The following is a 16,435-nucleotide window of genomic DNA, read 5'->3' on the forward strand; positions in this document are numbered from 1 at the left end:
CGTGATCTGTTCTCAAGATCCTTCGCGTGGGCTTGTAACTCTACTTGCTGTTCTTTGAGACAGATCAGTTCCTGTTGGAGTTGGTCCACCTCGGAACTCCTTGTTTGGTCATTACCTTCTAGTTCAGCCACCCTTTCCCCTAGTCCATCCCCATCTCGTCGCTTCTCCCGCAATTCGCCTGCCACCTCCTGCTTAAGCATCTGAAAATCCTCTCGAAGTGAATTGAAGAGCGTCAGAAGAAATGTGCGTGTGATTGGAGCCTCCCCATTGCGTCCTCCGACTGCGATTTAGGCGGGGATGCAGCCGGAGGGCCTTTATAACCTTTGGGGGGGCACTTGACCAGCATGTCTGTGAGGGTGCGCTCTCCTTTTTTGCCCGTCGAGGCCATGGTGGTACCCCTACCACCCACGGCAGGCACTCAAGTCTCTTGTGATGGGCCTCCTTCTGCAGGACCCCACGGCTATAGTGACTCCTCTGCAGCAGGTGGGGACCCCCCCAGGGCGCGTGCCTCCCACATGGGTTCCGCAGCTAGGAGCGGCAGCCGGGTGGCCGGTAGTGGAGTGGATTTGGGGTCAGCCCCCCTCTGTCTCCCCAAATGATGGTCGTCTGCGATCCGGGGGGGGGGGCAACAATCCCATGAAGGGCGACAAAGTGTCGGACCGGTCGCCAGACTACGGGCCCCCGCCCGGTCACCGTCACATACCCGTCAGTCCAGCGGGTGACCCCTGTGGTCACTCCTCCAGCCAAGCGTCCCCCAGCGATGTGCCCATCCCCTCGTCACAGCCAGGTCACTAACAAGTGCTGCGGGGCAAGTCTTGCTGTCAATGGGCGGCAGATCCTCTCTTCTCCCAGGGCCGGGCCCCACTGCACAGCCTCCACCGGCACTTCGCCACCCGGGGGTCGCTCCTCTCGCCCGACCCCGCTCCAGCAGGCTGTCACCAAGATCACCCAGGCAAGGGGGAAAGTGCTAACCCCCCTCTGCCTGTGCTGCAAGGCCCTGTCACAGGGTCCGACCACCAAATAGCCCGTGCGCCGAGCCACAGCGCGGGGACCCGGTACGGCGGCACCCAGGCCCTCAAGCGACCACCATCCCTCTGTCCTAGTGCAGGGACTGTCCTAGGAAGGCAAAAGAGGCCCGTGTGCCTGTGTCTCTGGGCCCAGCCCTCCACTCCTCAAGGGCCACCGCGCTGGGGGCCCGTCTAAGCGCTGAAGCCCCGGCCCCCCGGAACGTAGCAGCATCACACCGGCGATATAGCCCCTGGCGCACTGGGCTCCCCCTCACCTTCGGATCCTGCGTAGGGGCAAGTGCGGACGGAATCCAGCGCCAATCACCTACAGGTCGGACCCGCAACCCCGGCCTCGTTTTTCACGCATCCGGCGCCATCGGGACCTCCCACTTCTTGCGTTGGGCGGCGGCGGGGTCAACAGCACACCCCCGGCCCTTGCGGCACTGCAGGACTCTCGCTGACACCCCGGCGATAAACAGGCATCCAGAGGGGAAGCCACCAGGCCCAAGATGACCTCTGCAAAATCGTGTCTGCCGCCCAGCCGTTGCTAAGATGGCGGGCAGCGCGGGGCGCAGTGTGAGCAGTCTCGCAATGTCCTCGTTGTCTTTCAGTGCCCCACAGACCGCCACCGTAAGTCGCTCCCGCTCCACTTGCGGGGGCTCAGAAAGCAATGTTTTTAGGGGGTATGAGGGCAAAAATTGGCTGGGGGAAGCAGGGAGCCACACCAGAGTACGTCCGACTAGTCCGCCATCTTCGGAGCATGGTATTTGAAGGATATCCTGGTGTATGCATCCTGATTGTATGTGGAGCGGAGCATGGCATTTGAAGGATATCCTGGTGTATGCATCCTGATTGTATGTGGAGCGGAGCATGGCATTTGAAGGATATCCTGGTGTATGCATCCTGATTGAATGTGGGGTGGAGCATGGTATTTGAAGGATATCCTGGCGTATGCATCCTGATTAAATGTGGGGCGTAGCATGGCATTTGAAGGATATATTGGTGTCAGTGACACAGGGGAAAAGACATTCAGAGAGAATGCAGGTTGCTGCTCCATTAGCTATACAGTACGTTGGAAGGCCTGTAGCACCAGGGAAGGTGTAGAGTGGTTCTCTTATCAATGGTACTTCTTTACATTAATGAACACCCACATTTCCCAGTATATTGAAGAACACTCTTTACTGGATGACACCCAATTTGGCTTTAACACCCACATTTCCCAGTATATTGAAGAACACTCTTTACTGGATGACACCCAATTTGGCTTTCGCAAGAGCCGTAGCACTGAGACAGCCCTGATTAAGGCCTCAGATGAAATAAGAACAATCCTTGACCAAGGAGGGACAGCAGTTCTCATTTTGCTGGATGTATCAGCTGCATTTGACACGGTAAATCACAACATCTTGATCGACCGTGCCAATGCCATGGGCATTAAGGATAGAGCCAGAGACCTGCTGCTCTCCTTTCTCTCCGACCGTACCCAGACGGTCATGCTGGGCAACTCCCACTCTCCCCAAATGACATTACCGTGCTGCGTCCCTCAAGGCTCATCCCTAAGTCCGACGCTCTTTAATATCTATGTATCGGACTTAGCTAGAATCATCAAGTTACATGGTGAAGGACTGGACTATTTAAGGCCCAGCGGTGCCAGGGGACAACACCTGAAACCTTCGTGGGTTACCTGTTCTGGCGCACAAATGACAGAGACACGGGACACTTCCTTCGGCGTCAAAGATCAGCGTTTATTACTGCAGGGAGGCAAAAGTCACAAGAAGTACAACAGCGTGTAGGTTCTGAGAGTCTGCTTCGAATTGCAAACGTGGATCGCTCCTTTTTATACACATTTCTGTCATTGAACAACATGCGAACAAAAGGTTACAACTCAGTTCCCACAGTAAACTACAAAAGGGCTTCTTTCATGTTTTCAGAACCCCGGAACATAATTACAGTAACATTGCCGGTTCCCAACTGTAAAAGCACATCTTCTCACCATTAGGCACATTCCACTCTAGTTGTAAACGAGCAAGAGAAAGAGACAAGAACAGCTGCAAGGAAGACAGACATTCGTAGAGAAAAGAGTTTGAGGATAATATCGGAAGCATGATCACTGGATCAAAGGTTCGATCCTAGCACATGCACGGCTGAAACAATAGACTGGCACGGCAAGATTACCCTCAAGTGGAGCCATCTGCCTATGCAGTGTCATTCCCCCGGTCATAAAAGACGCATGAAAGGAATATGCGTCTTCCGTAAGGCTTGGGAACTAAAGGGTCATGAGGCGGACAGTTGCCTGCTCGCTGACTACGTGAGGGCAAGAAACAAAATGGATGCCGTATCTAAAATGGAACCCAAGGGTTCAGATGTAGAAACGCGTAAATAAGGCGAACCCCTCCAAGTAGTGTAGCGAAAACGCGTACACTTACTGAACTCGTCATTTACGGTTCATAGATACCAAACTTGCCCATATTCGATCATGTCCAAAACATCGTAACGATTCTCACGGAACCTCAGACGCTCCTTTTGCCCTCATGTAGGCAAGCACTAGTCGAAATCAGAATCGATTTCAATATTCATCAAATCATTCAGGTGTTGCTGGAACATTATCCTATCCATCAATGCCTCTTTGGTAACAGATGGCCTTCTTATACACGTAGCAGCACAAAGGCCACATAAGGCAGGACCACACTGTACACAAAGACAACACGTGAACAGGAACGTCACAACAATCCCTATAATCATCAGAATCTTCCAACCCCAAGTCGACATCAGGCCCCAAAACCATCCTAGAAGCGTCCAATCTCCGTCGTCCACGTGTATGGACTCCGAGATTTTATGCAACTTTGAGATGGCTTGATAGACAGTTGGAGCATTATCTGGTATAAAAATGCAACAACTCGAATGGATGACCTTACACACACCACCTCTATCTGCTAGAACAACGTCTAGAACCATACGGTTCTGTAACGTCATAAGTCTATCCGCCTGAAGCTCTGCTGTCAGGTTACCAAGGGCGCTTGCAGTGATATTAGCAGTCGATTCAACCACACGAGTCAGCTGTCTCAAGTTCCTACTATTAACCATAGGACCCCAAAACGGTAGGAAACCCTTAAAGAAGTCTCCTGCCTCTTGACCAGCAGTATCTTCTCTACTAATAACGCCTCTCACAACTCTAGTCTTGTGATAGTCCGAGGCAACAGTGAAAGTCGGTGGTAGAAGATTCGCGATATAACAGGTGCCTGAGAAGTCACGAGGCAACCATGTATAAGCATGATCATAACACACAAAATAAGTACCCTTGGCAGTCAGAAAGACAGGGGAAGAGAGCATCGGTAAGACATACGTCTCAGTACAAGCACTCTTCCCAAACTGAGCTCTCGGATTTTGACCAAGACCTTGCAGACAGAAGTGACCAAGGTGAGGTACGATCCAAATCGGAGACGAGCTCTTAAGCTGTCTATCACCCACTGATATACTATACTCAGTCTCACTCAGATCCTTATATGCTCGCACCTCCTCCTCTGGGATAAGCGATGCATCAAAAATGTCTCTATCTAAATCAGCAATAGCTATCGCCAAAGACTTGTGGTACGGGCCAGGACCAAGGTTTACTGAGCGTGGCTCTCGATGGGGGTAGGAATCTAGTGCACTACGGAACATAGTTTGGAATGCTCGAGCTGACCCTTGGGAACTAAATGGAAGGACCAAATACGGAATACCCTTATCCATGGTATGTGGCATCAACCCACACACCCAACAATTGGTAGTGTTCATCACCAACTGATGCTGATGCAAAAGCTGAACAAAGGAATTGTTCATAAATTCCGCACGTCTGACTTGTTCATGTTGAGGCAGAAGATGAAAGGAATGTGGAGAAATAGTGGAGGTAGGATTTAAATAATGTGAAGGAGGAGTAGGCGGAATGGATGGCAATAATAATTGAATCCCAAAATACGTTCCACCCACTAACAGCATAGAAACAGTTAGGAACAACATGAAAATCTGACACAAAAAACATTTTGTGCGAAACACCTTATGTAATGCAGATCTTTGCGCCGACATTTTCTCTCTTTTCGACAGCATAGTAAATTCCATCCTCTAAAAAACCGTCCGTGACGTTCTTGACGCACTTCGTTCTGAGTAGCGATTATCAATTCCCAGGAGTTCCCAGAAATCGACAAAAGAAATCGACCTAGTGTCAATAACCTGCTAAACAGAAAGAAGTACCCGCACGGCCCTACGGTCAACCCAGATGGTAGGTTTTAAACAAATTGAGCATTCAATTTAATATGAGTCTCTTAGCTGCACGAAAAGAAAAAGGTACACAATATAAAATGTCCACAATATTTAGGCAAATGTGAGGGGGTAATGTGAAATCAAAAATAATAAAAATAATTTATTAGTCTTTATTGCGTGGACGAAGAAAATAGCGACATCTTCCGGGTTTAGTCTGATCTTCAAACAACGGTTCGGATGGCAAGGCAGTGTTCGATTGCTCAGGTAACAATGCAGGACTTGAACTCTCCAATGGTAATGATGTAGACAAAGTTCCGGTTGATTCAACAGGGATGTCTGATCGAACTAAGTTGCTCTCTATGAGCTGAGCATCACTAAATGGTATATAGGACAAAGGAATCTCAGTTTCAGTCGAGGCAACTCCTTTCTTGATCCAGGCATCTGCTGGCAAAGGGAACGGAACTTTCTTTGTATGGCTCGCATGTACCCAATGTTGCCTGCCTTCCAGCCGAACTGCGGTCCTTGTTGCCAACAGCACCTGATGGGGTCCCACGAACCTCGGCTCAAGATTTCGTTTTCGTCCGAAGTTACGGGTAAGTACCCAGTCACCTGGTTGGAGCCGATGACCAGGTCCCTCAGTTTGTGCCGGTAGAGCTTCAAAGACCTGTTGATGAATCAAACTCAATTTAGCAAGTCTGTTAAACTCCTTAGGCCTCGGAACTCCCCAAATATTAGCAGGACGGCCAAACACAATCTCATGTGGGCTAAGCCCTACTCGAGAGTGTACAGTCGCCCTGGTCGATAAGAGAGCTAGGGGCAAAGCATCAGGCCACGATAAACCAGTCGTTGCCTGGATTTTGGCAAGTTTCAGTTTCAGGGTGCCATTCTATCCTTCCACCAAACCTGCCGACTGAGGATGATTAGCGCTATGAAATTTTTGGACTATGCCTAGGCCACGACACACACTCTTCATCACACTTCCCACAAACTCACTTCCGTTATCTGACCATACAATCCGAGGCATGCCATACCTGGGGAAATACTCTTTGAGCAAAACCTTTGCTGTGGACAGGGCAGTATTATCCTTCAGGGGGTAAGCCTCAATCCATCTGGAGAACGCACATACTACAACCAAAACGTACTTCAAGTTATTGCATCTCTCCATATGGATGAAGTCCAACTGAATAATTTCAAAGGGACATGTAGGAGGAGCAAAATGACCAGGTGGAGTGGGAGTGCCCTTACCGGGATTATACATCAAGCATACCATGCAATTCTTTACCACTCTCTCTGCACACTTAGTAATCCCATCATTCTTCCATACAGGAGACAACAACTTGCATATGCCTTTTGCGCTAATATGTGCTGTGCCGTGGGCCATTGTAATAACAGCAAGCACATATGCATCCGGTAACATCCATCTCTGTTTGTCTGACAGATCAACCCAACATCCATTCTCATCTAACTTCCCCGTGCTTTCTATCCACTTAGTCTTTTCCATCTCAGTGGCCTCGTTCTGTATTTCCTTCACACTCTCAACTGTGTCTTCACACATACTAGTCTCCGTTGGCCATCTCACTGAACTCGTAACATACATTCGATTTGTCAGATCTCTGGCTGTCTTTTTAGCAGTCTCATCCGCAAACGCATTACCACGACCAACATCATCTGTCACTTTCCGATGAGCACTACATTTAATTATGGCCACCTGCTTAGGCAATGTAAGTGCATCTAAAAGGTCATTCACAAGCTGTCCATGCTGAATCTTCGTACCATGCGACGTAAAGAATCCTCTTTCTCTCCACAATCGACCAAAACTATGCGCTACGCCAAATGCATACTGACTATCGGTAAACACATTCACCCGCTTTCCTCTAGCCAACACACACGCTCTTGTCAGCGCTATCAATTCAGCCGCCTGAGCTGAATTCTGACTCAATCTCGCAGTTTCCACAACCGTACTCAATGTCACCACAGCATACGCAGTCGTTACTTCACCATTCAGCAACTTAAAGGATGAACCATCAACATACAAAGTACCATCGGGATCTACCAATGGAGTGTTTTTCAGGTCAATACGACCTTTCGTCTCCTCTTCGGTTCTTAAATAGCAATCATGTGGTGCTACATCACCTGATTCCATGCTGACCGGCAACAATGTTGCTGGGTTCAACACATTACAACGTTTTATTCGTATATGACTTGCCAAAAGTGTCAACTCATAACCCGACAATCTTGCGCTCGTCAGGTGTTGAGTTTTTGTTCGATTCAAGAGAGTGTCAACTGCATGCGGGACCATCACCGTAAGCATATTATCCATGACCAGACCTGCGGACTGTCGAATAGACACCGCAGCTGCCGCTGTTGCTCTTAAACAACTTGGCAATGCTCTAGCTACTGGGTCTAAGGTCGAAGAGAAATATGCACACGGACGTTGTTTGTCACCGAATTGTTGTGTCAGGACACTCAACGCACAACCATCCCTCTCGTGAACGTATAGTGTAAACGGCTTACTGTAGTCAGGAGTACCTAACACAGGAGCCGAACACAACGCATCACGTAATTCAGAAAAACCTTTCTGACACTCTTCAGTCCAAGGCAAAGGAGTCGGAACATCCTTGCACGTAAGAGCTAACAATGGTTTCGCCAATAATGAAAAATTCGGGATTCATTGTCTGCAGTATGACGTAATACCTAGAAAGGCACGTACATCTCTCTGAGTTTTTGGCACAGTCATTCGGGCAATCGCTGTGATTCTTTCTGGGGTCAACTTTCTCCCTTCTTTTGACAATAAGTGACCTAAGTAGGTTACTTCTTGACAACAATATTGCAGCTTAGAAGGTGACACCTTGTGATGTAAGTCACATAAATGTCGCAACAACGATACTGTAGCAGTTCTACAAATATCCTCGGTGTCAGCAGCCACCAACAGATCATCAACGTATTGAATCAAAGCCGCACCCGCTGGTAACACAAACGCATCAAGTTGACTCTTAAGGGCTTGACTGTAAATCAATGGACTTTCACAGTAGCCTTGAGGTGCGCGTTTAAACCTAAAACTGCGACCACCTAATGAGAATCCGAATAGGTCCCTGCTTTCCTCAGCGATCTGAATACTAAAGAAAGCGTTCTTTAGGTCGATCACCGTGAACCAGGAGGCAGAAGCTGGAATCAGGGTCAACAAGGCCGTGATATCAGGCACCACAGGAAACTGCGGAACCACGATTTTATTCACCTCTCTCAAATCGATCACAAAACGTTACACAGGAGGTTTAGATGGATCCGTTCATTTCAAAATGGGTAACACAGGACTATTACACACATTTCCCCGAGTTTCTGCAATAACATCCTTTTTGATCAGATCATAAATGATCGCTAGCAGTGCTCGCTCACCAACAAGAGAAATACGATACTGAGGTATACGTGGTAACCGCACGTTTGTTTTCAAGTGAACCACATACAGTGGGATGTCCAATAGGCCCACATCATTGGGACCCGTGGCCCATAAAGACGCAGGAAGGGAACTCAATTCCGGTGGGAACTTGTCGACTGACAAGTACATAGGAGAAGTTACTCTCTGACCCAATGTAAGCTCCACTCCCGCAGGAGAGCAGTACAAAGTCGCATATAACCGTTTCAATAAATCCAGACCCAAAAGATTTTCACCGCAACCGGTAGATAAAATCAATGGGGCCTCTAGCTCACGAGGACCGATCGTAAGGGGCAAAGGGCTAGAGACAGGATTGCTAACAGGGGCGCCGGAGAATCCAATGGAAACATTTGTTAAGCCGGACAAAGGTGCGCCAGGGAGTTTTGAATGCATGATGGAACTTTTTGCTGCACCAGTGTCCAACAGAAAAGGCTCAACTACGCCAGATGTGGCAACTGCGACGTAAGGCCCTCTCTGATCCACCGGAACTGACACTACTCCCTCTCTTTGTCGGTGGCTGTCCTAGCAACGGTCTTCTACAACAGTCTCATGTCCCACGTAATAATCGTCCACATGGTACTGTGTAGATCGAACAGACCCCGCATTTCGCTGGTCGAAGCAATTATTCGCATCTGATGAAACATGAGAGCGCTCATTCTGGTTTTGAGGGATACCCCGACCCCTACCTCGTGATGGCTGCTGGGGACCACCACGTCCTCCCCGAGCTGAAACATTATTATAACGATCACGTAAGGCGGGACAATCGAATTTTATATGGCCCTCTCTTCTACAATATGCACACTGATTATACCCAAGCGTAGATCTAAAGTCAGGGGAGGCGAAACAAGACTGCATCCGGGAAGACTGTGATTGTGGCCGATACTGCTGTTGTGAATCATTTTGATTCGAACGCGGAGGATACGCTTGCTGCAACAAAACCTTTGTTTTAAGCTCCTTCGTTTTCTTATCTGAACGATCACTTTCTTCTTTCTCCCTATTCTCATAATATTGAGCAGTCGCTAATATTTGAGCAGTGGTTGAAACAGCCCATGCACTTTCTAAATTTTTTATTTGTTGCTCAGTTCAGGCAACAAGTTTAACACAAACTTATCAACAAATAACCGCTGACCTCCTTCAGTACTCATGTCCTGACCACTATGATCGACAAATGCTTCCTCAAATCTAGTAAAGAAATCCGAGACACTCTCGTCCTTCTTTTGCTTACAAGCCGATAATTTATCCGAGTTCACCCTCATCGCTGGCATAAGAGTTTTCATGAGCGTAATGATCTTCTGAGGTAAATCCACAATTAACTGTTCGGGCTTAGCCCCACCAATTTGTCGTCCATCTGCCGCTACTAATGTGGCCCAGTCACCACCTAACGCAGCTAAATGATTCTCCTGGCGGATTTTCGCCCAAATCGGTTGCGGTACGACATTACCAAATAGCATGTCGATGTCAGCAAGGTTCATAATAGAAGCATCCACCAATTGGGATAACTCCTTATAATAACCTGCCGGATTCTTGCGCGGATCTGGCAAAGATTGCTTTACCTGTAAAACTTCCGATCGCTTTTATGGGAGGTGTATCCAAACTCTTTGGAAGTATGGCTGAATCGGAGGATTAGCAGCAAGATCACCTGGCATCCATACAGGCGGAACCTCTCTCATAGGATACTGACCAGAGGTTGTTTTCTGAGTATCGGAATCAGTACCAAACAACACTCGAGAAGGCACTACGGACCTAAAGGCCAACAATCGCTCTAATGCACATCGCACATCTTCACCTACAATCATACCGTTCATAAATCGACTCCGAAGGTCAGTTATGTCAGGCGGTATATTATCCAGCTCATCATTATCCCACTCTTCCTTCAAGGAGTTGCACATTTCTTCAAACACAAACCTCTGCGTGGGCTCATTAAACTGGGAAAATGTCTCAAACTACGCGCGAAGGGTATCTAGCAGGATATCTAATCCACCTACGTGCCATAGTTACTAGTGTCTCACCCTCCCTTCTACCAGGGAGTTGACTTCGTCTCTGAGGAGCTTCAAAGACAGCGGATCGAGAGACCGATCCAGAAAGCGGAGAATAGAGGGTAGCAACAGTATTAGGAATACGATTACGAACAGAAGGGGAAAGAAGAACAGGAGCAACAATATTAGAAGTAAACGTAGGGATAGTAGGAGTAGCTAAGACGGTAGGAGTAGCAGAAACAATAGGCTGAGAAGGTACAGTCGGAGGAACAGGAGGAAGAGGAGCAGTTACTGGAACAAGAACAGGACCAACAACAGGCTGACCAGCAGCCGCTGGAACGACAGGGGGAACTACAGGAGGAACTACAGGAGCCGTAGCACCCGGTGCGTAAGGAGGTGGTGATTTCATTAAATACGCTAACAAAGGATCCTCCTTCGTGTCTCCTTCCTTTTTATCAGGACTAGATGGTAAGGCTGGATAACATTTATCCACCTTCATGTGATGCAACCTAATAGAAGCTTCATTCTCTTTTTCTGCTTTATCTCGTTCACATTGTTCGGCACGTTGCATCATCGTAACGATACCTTCTCTTTTATTTTTCTTAAACTGTCTGATTTCCTTCTGCTTGGCCTCTTTACGCCATAACCGAAGGGAATCAAACATAGCTGGCCTAGCTTTCTTCTTAAACAACTTTATTTCGAGATTATCTAAAATCTCAGTTTCAAAACTGCCGTGCGGTGGCCAACTAAGGGCACCATCCTTCCTAGTGTAACGAAGCCAACAGTCATTATATACGATAGGGCCCACACCATGTCGACTATAGAGCTCATAGATCGGAGTTCCAACTGGAGGTATCGGACACGAGTCCTCCAACCGGGAATCCTTATTACAACATTTAAAGAAACCAAAGAACCCACTATGGTTAGGCATCGTGCACACTAACCTAGTATCAAACTTCAAGGGTTACCGAAGTGCTAAATCTTCGTGGAAAACAAAACCCTCGGTTTTTGGCAATTGCAACTGTCAAATAACAACTAAGAACCAACAACTAAGAACCACAAATGCAATGGAACCATGCAAAACAACTAAGCTTCAACAACAACCAAGGACTCTGGGAGCGACCCACAAATACTTAACTGAGAGCACAATGGCGTCACCAGGAAGGCCCGTCTATCGTCTCGCCGTACGAAAGGACTACGCCAGGCGCCGAAAACAGGTCGACAGTCAGGGCATCGGTCCGTCGCAGCCGCCAGGAGGCGGGAAGCTTCGCAGGAAAAAATCTTCGGGCCACTTATTTCGACAACAGGATCGATGAAGCGGGGTGCACCTTCCCTCGGAGATTTCACACGAAGTTCCTCACAATCGTCAGGCTTTGGACCGGTACCGCTGATGTCGCCCCACGTTGGGCGCCAACTGAAGGACTGGACTATTTAAGGCCCAGCGGTGCCAGGGGACAACGCCTGAAACCTTCGTGGGTTACCTGTTCTGGCGCACAAATGACAGAGACACGGGACACTTCCTTCGGCGTCAAAGATCAGCGTTTATTACTGCAGGGAGGCAAAAGTCACAAGAAGTACAACAGCGTGTAGGTTCTGAGAGTCTGCTTCGAATTGCAAACGTGGATCGCTCCTTTTTATACACATTTCTGTCATTGAACAACATGCGAACAAAAGGTTACAACTCAGTTCCCACAGTAAACTACAAAAGGGCTTCTTTCATGTTTTCAGAACCCCGGAACATAATTACAGTAACATTGCCGGTTCCCAACTGTAAAAGCACATCTTCTCACCATTAGGCACATTCCACTCTAGTTGTAAACGAGCAAGAGAAAGAGACAAGAACAGCTGCAAGGAAGACAGACATTCGTAGAGAAAAGAGTTTGAGGGTAATATCGGAAGCATGATCACTGGATCAAAGGATTCGATCCTAGCACATGCACGGCTGAAACAATAGACTGGCACGGCAAGATTACCCTCAAGTGGAGCCATCTGCCTATGCAGTGTCATTCCCCCGGTCATAAAAGACGCATGAAAGGAATATGCGTCTTCCGTAAGGCTTGGGAACTAAAGGGTCATGAGGCGGACAGTTGCCTGCTCGCTGATTACGTGAGGGCAAGAAACAAAATGGATGCCGTATCTAAAATGGAACCCGAGGGTTCAGATGTAGAAACGCGTAAATAAGGCGAACCCCTCCAAGTAGTGTAGCGAAAACGCGTACACTTACTGAACTCGTCATTTACGGTTCATAGATACCAAACTTGCCCATATTCGATCATTGCCAAAACATCGTAACGATTCTCACGGAACCTCAATGGGATGAGCCTAACATCTTATGCAGATGACACCCAGTTGGTACTGGCGATAAAAAACAATGGAGAGAGGATAGCAGCTAATTTCCAGCACGGCATGTTGGCCATCAGTGATTGGATGGCAGATAACTGGCTCAAACTTAACTCCGATAAAACGGAGGTGATGATTTTTGGTAAACTCCACCCAACTTGGTCAAACTCATGGTGGCCCTCAAATCTAGGCTCCCCCCCTAACCCCCTTACCAAGGTCAGAAATCTTGGAATTGTTTTTGACGATAAATTGACATTCGCTGATCATGCAAACACTATTGTCTCTGCCTCTTTCTATAAACTTAAAACCATTTAAAAATCCTGCCCTATCTTCCTCCCAGTTCAGGAAGAACAGTGGTCACAGCTTTTGTGATGTCCTCCTTGGACTATTGCAATGGGCTTTTCATTAATACCCAACAAAAAGTCATTCGGAAACTGCAATCTGTGCAGAATGCTGCTGCCAGAGTGCTGTCAGGAACCCCGAAGTTCAAGCCTATTGCTCACGTAATTAAAGGCTACCACTGGCTCGCGGTGAAGAACCGGATAAAGTGTAAGGCACTGTGTATCGCCTACAAAGCCTCTCGCAAGCAAGGACCACGCTTTCTCCTTAACGCTCTAACCTTTCATGTCCCTAACAGACCTCTACGATCTGCCAATGCACTTCTGATATCAGTACCAAGGACTAAAACAGCCTCCTGGGGCGACCGGCGTTTTGTTGTCTCTACAGCTAAACTATGGAACTCTCTGGACCTAGAGATTCGGTCCTCCCAAACATTGGTGGCCTTCAGAAGAAAAATAAAAACCTGGTTGTTCAACCAATAAATCCTCCCGTTCCCCTCCACGTCCACAGCACCGAGACGCCCTCGGGCAGTTGCGCGCTTTATAAGTTTCATAAATAAATAAATAAATAAAATACAGTAAAATCTATACTTATTAAGACCAATAGCAACAACCTCAACCGAGTTGTTTTCTGCAAATATCTGCAGAACAGTTTCGATAGTTATGTTGAGATTTACACTACCAGCCTTAGCAGAATTGTTACTTTTAGTAAACATTTTAAATAATGTAGTTAAGAAACTTCCTGTGTCTGGTTGTAATTGTATAAACTGTAACTTGTCATCTTATATAGCTTGTAATATTGTGCTTAGTAAGACATGTTGTACAGATCTGCAGCTTTTATGTATTCCAAAGTGAATTTCTCATCTAAATAACCTTTGTGATGGAAGAGTGAAATTGGATACAAGAAGAGCAGGAACGAAAGAGGGAGACCTATCACTCTTTGCAAAGCCCCAACACTTCTGATATGTCTGGCTTAGATTGATTGTGTGTGACTTCAGCCACCAAGGAATAACTACATTTGTAATATTTGGTGTATGGTTGAGATCTGGTGGTACATGCTGAAAACAATATACACGTTGATCTGGAGTGCAGCATGGCATTTGAAAGATATCCTCGTGTATGCATCCTGAGCGACTGTGCTGTGGAGCATGGCATTTGAAGGATATCATGGTGTATGCATCCTGAGTGAATGTGGGGTGCAGCATGGCATTTGAAGGATATCATGGTGTATGCATCGTGAGCGACTGGGCTGTGGAGCATCGCATTTGAAGGATATCCTGGTGTATGCATCCTTTGTGAATGAGGGGTAGAGAATGGCATTTGAAGGATATCCTGGTGGATGCATCCTGAGTGACTGTGCGGTGGAGCATGGCTTTGAAAGATATCCTGGTGTATGCATCCTGATTGAATGTGGGGTGGAGCATGGCATTTGAAGAATATCCTGGTGTATGCATCTTGATTGAATGTGGGACGGAGCATGGCATTTGAAGAATATCCTGAGTGACTGTGCGGTGGAGCATGGCATTTGGTCCTGGTGTAGGCATCCTTTGTGAATGTGGGGTAGAGAATAGCATTTGAAGGATATCCTGGTGGATGCATCCTGAGTGACTGTGGGGTGCAGCATGGCATTTGAAGGATATCCTGAGTGACTGTGTGCTGGAGCGTGGCATTTGAAGGATATCCTGGTGTATGCATCCTGATTGAATGTGGGGCGGAGCATGGCATTTGAAGGATATCGTGGTGGATGCAATCTGATTGAATGTGGGGTGGAGCATGGTATTTGACAGATATCCTGGTGTATGCATCCTGATTGAATGTGGGGTGGAGCATGGTATTTGAAGGATATCCTGGTGTATGCATCCTGATTGTATGTGGGGCGGAGCATGGCATTTGAAGGATACCCAGGTGTATGCAACCTGATTGAATGTGGGGTGGAGCATGGCATTTGAAGGATATCCAGGTGTATGCAACCTGATTGAATGTGGGGTGGAGCATGGCATTTGAAGGATATCCAGGTGTATGCAACCTGATTGAATGTGGGGTGGAGCATGGTATTCGAAGGATATCCTGGTGCTTGCATCCTGATTAAATGTGGGGCGTAGCATGGCATTTGAAGGATATATTGGTGTCAGTGACACAGAGGAAAAGACATTCAGAGAGAATGCAGGTTGCTGCACATTAGCTATACAGTATGTAGGAAGGCCTGTAGCACCAGGGCAGGCGTAGAGTGGTTCTCTTATCAATGGTACTTCTTTTCAGTAAAATCTATTCTTGTTTAGACCAATAGCACCAACCTCAACCGAGTTGTTTTCTGCAAATATCAGCAGAACAGTTTCGATAGTTATGTTGAGATTTACACTGCCAGCCTTAACAGAATTGACACTTTTAGTAAACTTTTTAAATAATGTAGTTAAGAAACTTCATGTGTCTGGTTGTAATTGTATAAACTGTAGCTTGTAATATTGTGCTTAGTAAGACATGTACTACAGATCTGCACCTTTTATGTATTCCAAAGTGTATTTCTCATCTAATTAACCCTTGTGATGGAAGAGTGAAATTGGATTCAAGAAGAGCAGGAACGAAGGAGGGAGACCTATCACTCTTTGCAAAGCCCCAACACTTCTGATATGTATGTATTGCGACTTATATAGCGCACGTATCACCCGAAGGCATCAAGGCGCTTGCTTAGGGAACCCGTCCTGGTATTCCCCTGTGAGATACCCCGGCAGGGTATCCACAAGGTGAAAGCCAGGCATCCCGCCGCGAGGGGCCGTAGTGGAGATTAAGCAAGCTATTGCGCAGAGTGTGACCCCGTGAGTCGAGTAGGCACCGGAGCGAGAATTGTCGAGTCCGTGGAATTTTTGAGCCCGAGACCCGCCGAGGCGGGGAATCGAACCCTGGTCAACAGCCGATCTCAGCTTCCGGGTCTGCCGCCTCTAACCACTGAGCCACGCTTCTCCACTGTCTGGCTTAGATTGATTGTGTTTGACTTCAGCCACCAAGGAATGGCTACATTTGTAATGTTTGGTGTATGGTTGAGATCTGGTGGCACATGCTGAAAACAATATACACGTTGATGTACCAAAAATACAAATGTGGTCTGTTTTTTGT

At 47.4% G+C, this 16,435-nt stretch overlaps 1 protein-coding gene across 1 annotated transcript in view; it reads left to right on the forward strand.

Annotated features, from left to right (window-relative positions):
* The window catches only part of LOC144756212 (E3 ubiquitin-protein ligase TRIM39-like), a 330,783-nt gene that overhangs the window by 119,429 nt on the left and 194,919 nt on the right, over positions 1-16,435 (forward strand). The window lies entirely within an intron of this gene.

Source organism: Lissotriton helveticus, chromosome 5_1 (assembly GCF_964261635.1).
Source record: "Lissotriton helveticus chromosome 5_1, aLisHel1.1, whole genome shotgun sequence".
Lineage (NCBI taxonomy): Eukaryota > Metazoa > Chordata > Amphibia > Caudata > Salamandridae > Lissotriton > Lissotriton helveticus.